Raw genomic sequence first — 10,049 nt, 5'->3', positions numbered from 1 at the left:
AACTGCAAAGTTACTGAACAAAAGTCGGTCTGAAAGAAACTAACTGTTATTGGTATTTGTCAAGTAAAATGGGCAAATTTTTTTATTAGTACGCATATATTCTAGAGAAATTGAGCTTTTTAGTAAGAAAACCAGTCGTAACTCAATTCAGAAGCCGATTGCATAAAATTGGTGGTTAATGGATCTAATGTTTCTTACAGAAAAGTCGTAGGATGACTATAAGATTTTAATATACGATAAGCAAGTGAAGTTAAATTTCACATAAATTTTTATATAAAGGAGATATACCATATATAAAAATGATTAAAATCGTGTGATTTAGTGCCTAGAGAAGTTATTGGACCAACATTTTTTTAGTAAAATAGAACTGTAGAACCATTTAACTACACAAATAAATTCACAATATAACTTATGAACTAATCGTACAGTCTATGAGGTCACTTGGCCCCGTTTGGGCTTTGGATTCACTGCAGGACGTATGTTGTCTAGAGTACTAACAAAGCACTCTGTTTGTTAGTACTCTTCAGTGCTGGGTGAATCGACTGTATGGACTGTGCAGGAGTTACCATGATAAAGACGCAGTTTAATATTCAAATCACTTTCTATATGTTTATCAGATACTGTAGATGAATGGCTTCCAAATGTCTACCAGATCGTTTCCTTATTTGCGTGAAATATATAACAAAAGAAAATTTATTGTAATATTATCTAGAAAACTTTATTGTTGACCAACATTAATGCACAAAACTGAAATTGTTTTATAGAATGAGAATTAATAAAACGGTTTCCATAACTCTCTTCGTCTTGGTAGTTTTCAGGGCATCACAAAGGGCAATAGTTCTGTCCGTCTCTGTGAAATCAAATATTATATGTATATCTCACTTTCTTTTTGAAGTTTTTCTTGTTTCTTTGCCTGCACCATAATAGGTAAACATTTTGAGATAACTAGTAAGGGAGTCACATAGAGCTACGTTCATTATAATATGGAATTTAATATATCTAATAGAGGCTTGCATATATCATCCGTTTGCAAAAAGTCCTAATAAAAAATTACTTCAAAAGCATAAGTAGGAAGGCATAAAGAAGTCAAAGCATTTATTTTCCAAATATTTACTTTACAGGTTGGTACTTTCCAGATAAAAAAATCAACTTTTTTTAAAATAGGTAAAATTTGTCCTAAATTAAATGCGAATTTCACATAAATGGATAGTAACCAATTAATATTTATTTCTTTTTTAAGTAAAAAATTAAAATAATATGGTAAATAAAAAAAAATTTTTTAATTTGATAAGGAAACAAATTGTATAAAATATGGAAAGTTTTTTTTTTACGTTTGTAAAGTAACCCCAATCGAGTACAATACAACTATATCGGTGCATAACCCAAACTTGCATACAAATTGATTCTGATATGAACTTCAACTCTTTCAGAGAATTGTTTTTGGTGACCCAATTACCCCAAAAACTTCTTTCTTAGAAATAGTGAATTTAACTTCGAAATAGAATAGAATAGAATATAAATAGAACTTATAAATAGAAAATAGAATAAAGTTACACAGGGTCATGTCAGGGGATTAAGCTCGTGAATTGTTCACATTTGTTGCAATTTTTGTCAAAAACTTTTATACTTTTATACAAAAATAACGATGCCGGAATATTTAGTAGTATATTTTGGCAAAAACAGGTGATATAAAGAAACTGGTTAACTATTTGTGCCTAAATATCACATGTTAGATACTTTAGATACTTTCACATGTTAGAGACGGAATCAATTTATACTAAAATATTTTAAATGAAAGTTTTATGTCCTATATGTCCCTATTACCATCACATCTATCATCAGTGGTCCTCGGAAACATTTTTTGTTTAGTTGTTCGATCATAATATTTGAACTGGAATTGTCATGAATTGAACCCTATTAAATTTGAATCGTGAACTCACCTGTAAAATACAAAGGCATTTGTGTTGTTGTGTTCTCTATTTAATTTAATTTGTTTCTGTCGGTTATCCTTGCACAATTCTTGCCCTTGCTATGCTATTTTTAGAATTGACGCATAAACTACAGCTATATAAATGATATATTTATATATTATAATGTAATACAGCTGTATTAATAATGCAACTATAATAATTATTCAGTTATTCTTAGTGTGACTTAAAACTGTCCACAGATAAAATAGAGTAAAGGTGCTGATTCACCAACTCAGACATCTGAATATCAATATCAATAATAATTATCTGTATTATTTAGTATATATAAATAAATAATCTTGTTTTGTTGTTGTTGTTTTTTCATTATTGGTCGAACCCTTCTAGCTTGTTATCGTCATAAGATGCCTTCATTAAGATTTCCTTCATTACTGGCGTAACCCTTCTATATAACTAATTATTATTGTAAAGTGATTCTACAATTACTTTTATTATTATGTTTTCTAAATATTATTTTTACAAAACATTTAGTTTACTCGAATCAGTTCATTTGCACTCTATAAGTCCCATTAGAATATTACTTAATGTCTTTAATGGGAAACCTACAGATTGATAGATCTATACAATCACTTTATAGAGTCGTTTTAGAGAGGTATCGAGAGAAAGAGTATTTCTTGTAATTCTTTAGTCGAATATCAAATAGAAATTTTTATATATTTTGTCAAGATATATATTTTAAAAAATAGAAAGAGATTTTTCAAATCCTTTAGTACAATAAAGTCATATGTAGCACCTCAGTGCAACACATGTTATATGATTACCTCATAAGTACAACTCGGGTACAATCCATTCTGACGGAATTAACTGCAAGTTGGCAGTTTTCGAGAGAATGCTTTGTTCAATCACTTCTGCTGAATAAAGATATTCTCATCATCATTTTTGACAATTCCGTTGACTAGAATTAAGAATTAAAAAGAATAATAACCAGAGTCTAAGAAGACGAACTTAAGCAAAAGGTTGTTTAATTTATCTATATATTTCATAAGATATCAATTTTTAAAAATAGAATAGGATTGAAATTTTGTCAAGATATATATTTTAAAAAATAGTAAGAGTCCTTTAGTCCTTTCTAATCCTTTAGTACAATATAATTCATAAGACATCAATTTAAAAAAATAGAATGGGAAAGAATTAATATTTTTATATTCAATTAAATTTTGATTTTAATGGTTTTATATATTTTATATCCGACTGTAGGTCATTTTTTGTTAAAACTATTGTTGCAATTTTGTTTGATTAATATTGTAATATATAATATATTGAAATATAGACAACGGAATTAAGAGCATGACATTTAGATATAGATTTTATTAATATTAATTTATATTAAATCCTGTTCCATTTAATTTTAATTTTAAGAAAAAATTACCTATAGCTGTTATCATCTCAACAAAATGGGTCTATCCGAAGAGATAGATTGTAGACTCTGCTTGGAGGCAGAGGAGACAACCAGCCACATTCTATGTGACTGCCCAGTTTTGATCTGGGCCAGGAGGAGATCACTGGGTCGGGAATTGCTATCACCTTCCGACATTAGGAGGTCATCGACAACCGATATTAAGGCGGAATGTCTTTTGTTCAGTTAGGGTCTGTTGTAGCACAAAAGATCAATCATGGTTGCGGTTCTCTGCTCAAATGGGAGCTAGTACCCTGCCCTTTCTTATTCTTATACTACCTATAGCTGTATAAAAATTTTTTATGTCCTTTGACAAGATATCTATTTTAAAAAATATAAAGAGATAGCAAATTTTTTTAATTCGCCACATCTAATTTCTAATTAAAATTCGTATGTCCTTTGAGAAGAAGAGAGAGATAGAAAATAATTTAAAATCCCCTAATCCAATTTCTAATTAATTTTTTTATGTCCTATGACAAGAAATCTATTTTAAAAAATTTTATAAAACTAAGCAGTGGTGCTTTATTCGTCCCAATGCAAAACAATCTAACAAAATATTACATTTTAGTCTCTTCGTAGAGAAAACCAAATCAAATAGATTAGAAATTTAAAACTAAAAATATTTGTATGGCTTTCTACCATTACTGGCGACTTGTGCGCCATCATTGCCTTGGGTCTACATGTCCATAGAAGCGCATACGTTAAATTGACAAAAGTGTCCCTGTGCAAAGATTTAAAAATTTTCTATTTGCATGTTTACTTGCGGTTTTTGTTATCCAATTTGCAATATTTACCACAAAACTTTCCATGTAGCACCGCAATGTACTGCACCGCACCACACCGAACTCCGGCGCACTGCAACACACCGCAGCAGAGGATTTTGCTATGGTTCGCTTATTGAGTGGGTGTGCCAACATGTGGCAAGGACTTGCTCTAAGTGCAAAAATTGTGTTTACTTTTGAAGAACCTCCTTTTTCTTCTTGCACATTTTTAGTTAATATGCGGGGCCGACAGAGGGTGCAAGGACTAAAGGTTTTGCGGTATTTTTCTGTGTATTTTTGCAATCAAATTTGTCGGAAAATTTAATTTGCAATCAAAAGTTGTCGTTTTTATTTTTGCACGATTTTTTACATGCAATTGAAGTGTATTTTAGTGATTTTTTTTGAATTTCTGTGCATTTTTGTGCATTTTGCTGTGTACTTTGTTGTATGAGAAACTTACGATGTCGAAGATATTTCCAAACTTTTTGTATACTTTTGTATACTTGCTAAATTGTTTGCTATTTGACCTAATTTATGAAAATATTTGAATCACATTGCGTGTTAGTTAAAATTTGTATAATTTAAATACTTGACAAAATTTATATAAGCAAATTAGCTGAGCAAAAATATTTTTCAAAAATATTTTGCTAATGATCAAGTAAGCAGAAGACGACTCAAAATAATTAGCAAATAAAATTTTTTGCAGTGGGAAAACATTTCCGTTTAACTGCTAAGGACGCACGTGCCACAGCGCACCACTTTGACAATGTTTTCTATTTCCTTGCTGCTTGTCTTGCCGCTTTGCAAAAGGACGAAGCCATTCATTTCCTTCACTTCTTGCTATTTACGCTAATGATAAGAACACAATAAAGTTCACATCTTCCACCTTTGGATTTAATGTCACTGCTACACTCCCCGTGCGGGACAAATTTTGTACGCTTTGTGCGCTCATTAATATTGTAATACTGTAATATTGTAATATTGTAATATTGTAATATTGTAATAAGCATGAAAATTACAATTTGGCACTAAGAGTTGCGTACGTACTCGTACTAAGGAGAAAAAATCATCCAAGGAAGCTAAAAGTGAGCCAGAGAAAATATGAGACAAGAATGTCATTTCTTTAACTTGGTTGGCATTCTAGCAAATCTTAGCGAAAGTCACTGCTGTTGAGCATTTTGTAATTTACATTTAATTAGGGATTTTAGCAAAAATTGCATGCTACACTAGCGCATTATCCTCAAGTCGCAGGATAACAAGTGATGTTATTGAAGCAGTGAAAGTGTGTGAGCATTGCACTCTATGCAAAATAACATGACGCGACAGCTTATTTGCATTTTAAAACAGTAGCAGCAGAAGATACAAAAGTGGCTTAAGCAGCAAATCCGGGAACACATTCAATAGAGTGAGGAGCAGGAACAGAAACAGGAGGATGAGCAGGAGCAGGAGTTGGAGTTCAACTCTGCAGAGCAGCAGAGAAGTAAAAGTGGCAACAATAACAGCAGCGACTTTCGTAACAGCATAAGTGGAAGAAGTTACAGGACTCTTGTTGTAAGAAGCAACACCAAGTGTTGTAATTCAAGTGCACGACTCAAGTGTATTTTGTGGAAGATTAAAGTCACTCAAAGGATTTTTAAGGTTGCGCAAGAATTTTAAGTGAAAAATGTTTTTCTTCCTGGAAATTGGAGAATACTTTTGTTTTAAACACATGTAAAAAGAAATTCCTTACTTATTAATTTTTTAAATTATATGCTTAAGAATTAGATTAAATAATTCTTATGACTAAGTTGAATGCAATATATTTAAAGAGGATGATTTGAAAAAACATTTTGATTCTTGGGTGCATATCTTTCCTGCAGGAGTTATTACCACAACTTTAATTTTTTACAAGTAAGAGTTTCCATTTAGTACTAATTTTAATCGAAATTTCTTTCGTAAAATTCATAATTTTAATTAGACTTATATATAATTAAATTTATATGGCTTTTAACTGCTACACATCTCTAAATGAGACATTCACGCAGTTCAATATATCTCCCATCTGGTTTTCCGGTCTTATGGATATTTTCGGCAATTGCAAAGCAGACGAGCTTGCCAGATGGAGTGCTTTAGGAAATCATTCGACACACTTAAATAATCTGAGCGAATCGTTGACATTATGCAAACTAGCACTGAGTTCTTCTTGTGTCGAATTTTTTAATAAAAGTTGAGAAGACTCAACAATATGCAGGCATCTGCATAGAGAGAAAATCAAACTCTTTCATTGAGCTGCCCCATAGAGATAAAGGGTTTTGTAGTAGATTGACTTACAGTTCATTGTATTTTAGCTAGCTATGCTAGAATGCTAGGAGACTAAATCTACGTTTAAACCATACTTGCTGCAGTTGTAGAGTAGATGATTAAAATGGCTGCCATCTGCTTTGTTTCTGTACAGCACATGCGCGTCTTATTACTTCAGGGGCTTTCTTTTTTGAGTATCTTGGCAAACTGCAAGATCTTCTTCTGAATAGCATTATAAGCTTTGCCAAAAGTTTTAAGTGGTTCTAACCCTTGAGTTTTTAATTATACGGTACCGCAATGGACCTTAGGCCTAATTACATCACTTCGGAGCGCGATTATAACCAAACCAAACTATATGGAATTAATTATACTATAATAAAATGTGAAATGATACCCAAAGCAACAGTTTCAAAAACAATTTTTTACAATTCTTTATTTTTATTATTCCTGATTTACTTTAGGATATTGCCGGAACATATAAAATGTATAATATAAGCTTCTTATTTATGTGTCCATAAGAACCTGTTACCGGGTCTCGATCTTACGCGCTCCTTTTTAGTCTAGTAAATCAAGTACGGTTAGTGCTCCCTTAGCTTGATCACTCTACCGGAGCGGAGTGCCTTATTCCACTAACTACTGCTTCAAATACCTTTTTCGCAAGAGCATCTTCATTCATTCTCACGACCTAAGCAAACCAGCGAAGTAATGGGATGTTAATTCGCTGAATTATATCAATGTCGGAATACAGATCGTCGTGCATTTTAATGGGGTAGTTGACGTCAAATTGTAGAGAAGCAAGAATTTTACCAAAAATTTTTCTCTCGAATTATTATATATTTATACTTATTTATTATATATTACCGATTTCTTTTTAATTGAAGAGGATGCAGTGAGTGCTCCACTTTAACTGTGAAGTTTAAAGCTTACTATTTGTATGAGACATGACATTTTTTAAAAAAAAATTTTCAGCAAGTCCTGATAGTCGGAACCTTAGTAGTTGTCGGAGTTACTTATAGTTCAATTATTAATAAAAATATAAAATATAAACAGGAAATAGTTATTCAATCAATAAAAATAAAAAAAGAATTCGTTTACAATATGTTGTTGTTGTTGAGGGTTGAGTTAGTGCTATTGCGCACTTTTACTCTTTTGTGGCTGAAGGGCTTTTCCCTGCCCGACACTAAGCTTTAACTATACTAGAATTATTATCGTTTATTTATCTTTTAAGTGATGATGGACCGTAGGTCAGCATATCTTCCTGTGCGACCTGCACACGTTTCGACTTTTGTGAATAATTTTAGGGCTTTGTCCTTGATATGTTTTTTCACTGAGTCGATCCTTAGATCTCTATGCATGTCTGTTGTTCTAATAAAGCAAGGAATTTTAATTAGTCTTCTTAAAGCTAGGTTTTGTGTTATCTGTAATTGCTTTATGGCAGTTTTTGAGGCTTTGCTGTATGTTACACATTCGTAGTAGTGCTGGCTTGATTATTTGAGTATACCATATAATAACTTTCTATTTTTGAGGTTGAAGCTATTATTATTAAACAGCGACTTCGGGAGATGTGGAATTTAAGACCAGCTTACATTTCATATGTTTATACCAATTAAGCCGTTTGTTAAAATTGACCACTAGATATTTTGTGCTTTTGTATCTCCGTATATTTTGTATCTTTTGTATCATTGTATCTCCGTGCCACCGACGTTCATTCTTGGAGGATGCTGCCTTCTCTTTCTTTCTTCTCTTATGAATATAGCCTTATTTTGTCATTGTTACTTTTAATCTTCCATTTCTGGAAGTATTTCACCATGTGGTCTATATTTCTCTGTAAGGTGTTTCTATTAAGTAAAATAGATCTCACGTTAAAATCATATTTAATATTGTTTATTTTATTTAATTTGTGTAAGATCATAAAAACAATGAAGATTAGAGTTATACTGCATTTATAGCAAAGACAGGAAGGGTCTCTTCCGCCCAATAAAAATGAATTCAAAATGTGGGAGTGTATTGTTTAATAATACTTAAAGGATTTTAATTTATTGCATTATAATAATGTTACTTTATTTCTAATTTAATCAATTATCAGTCATTGTCATTAATGTTTAGTATAGTTAATCATCCCATCGCTTTCAACTAATTTGAATAAAGTCTAAATAAGTGGTGTAGGATTAAATAATTATAGTAAACACACTCGTTATTCGTTTAAAATAACTTTAATTAAAAATGTGCATTTTAATTATTTTTATTACCGAATTACCCCAAATCTGCACAAGCGGAATTCAAATTTATGATGCTTTGTTGCACATAACTTCAAATTATGGCCATAAAGCATTTATGGTATATAAAAATGCTGAATTATGAAAGCCTAAGAGCACCGCAAATTTTTCACATACCGGAAATATTTCAGTTATTATCCTAGCAGCCGTCAGCCTCACGCCTTCAAAGCGGATAACTAATAACAACAAAAGCGGCTAAAATGGGGAAACGTGAGGAAAATTTTGGCGGCGCGCAAATGAAAACTCTTTTTGCCTGTTTTCTTTGGAAGGATACTCGCATTCTCGTATTTGTAAGTCCTTATAGATGTACGTGTGTGCATGTATAGGAAAAAAATGCATGCAACTATGTACGAGGCAAATAAGTTATCACTTCAGCGAAGCACTTGCACTTCCGTACAACGAGGGATTTTAGCCACAACGCGTTTTGCGTTTCTTTGTAATAATTTTCTCGCTGCAGTTGTGTAAAGTCGCACAACGAGAAAGTCAAAAAGAAAGTTAATGTGGAAAAAGTGCAGTTTCACTTGCTTTAATGAATAGAAGCAGTGGCGGTGGCTGCATTAAAAACTACTTAAAAAGTCGCAAAACAATTACTTGCCGTCGCCATTGTTGTGGGTTGTCTAAAACTACTGCCAGGGTTGCTGGCAACTTAACAATTTCATGCACTCTCCATTCTACTACTTCTTCTTCTACTTTTTTACTTTACTTTTTTAAGCGGAAAAATCATTAGACAGAGTCAATCTTAGCAAATTGATTTGAACATCAAAGTTTTTAACAAAACAAACGAAATTGCATGGATAATTCTTATGTATGTCCTAAGTACACTGGAGTTGCAACTCAACGCTGGCAAATGTTCGTAACAAACTCCATAGATCCTGACAATGACGAAAATTTGCTTCGGTACATTTTTGCTTCCACCGCGGTTTCCTAAAATTATTCGAATATTTTAGTCATTTTCCATCCCCTTCTCCTTAACAGTAGTAGTTGGCACAGTAGGCAAGATTCTTCCACAATTGTTGTTGGGAAGAATGTTTATTCAGTGCAGAAGACAAAGTAAAACTTTTCTGCATAAAATTTCATACCGAAATCCTTTTTAATGTCTCTGTGCGCTCTCCAGGAAGCGCCGACAATTTTTCGGTTATGCATGTGTGTGTAGGTGTGTATGTGTGCGTTCCACTGAGTTCACATTTATATAAAAACGTTAAGTGGGGAAGGAAATTCGCGTTCATGTTTCCACTTAAGACCGCACGGCAATACGCCTCATCATTGTTTAAATTGTTATTGCATGCTTTTTGTTGCTGGAGCTTCTGTTGACATTCTCGTATATTTTTTTCAGTGTAGCTGATTTGCA

Source organism: Teleopsis dalmanni, chromosome 1, assembly GCF_002237135.1.
Source record: "Teleopsis dalmanni isolate 2A chromosome 1, ASM223713v2, whole genome shotgun sequence".
In the NCBI taxonomy this organism is placed as follows: Eukaryota; Metazoa; Arthropoda; class Insecta; order Diptera; family Diopsidae; genus Teleopsis; species Teleopsis dalmanni.
Note: the sequence above shows the minus strand (reverse complement) of the source record.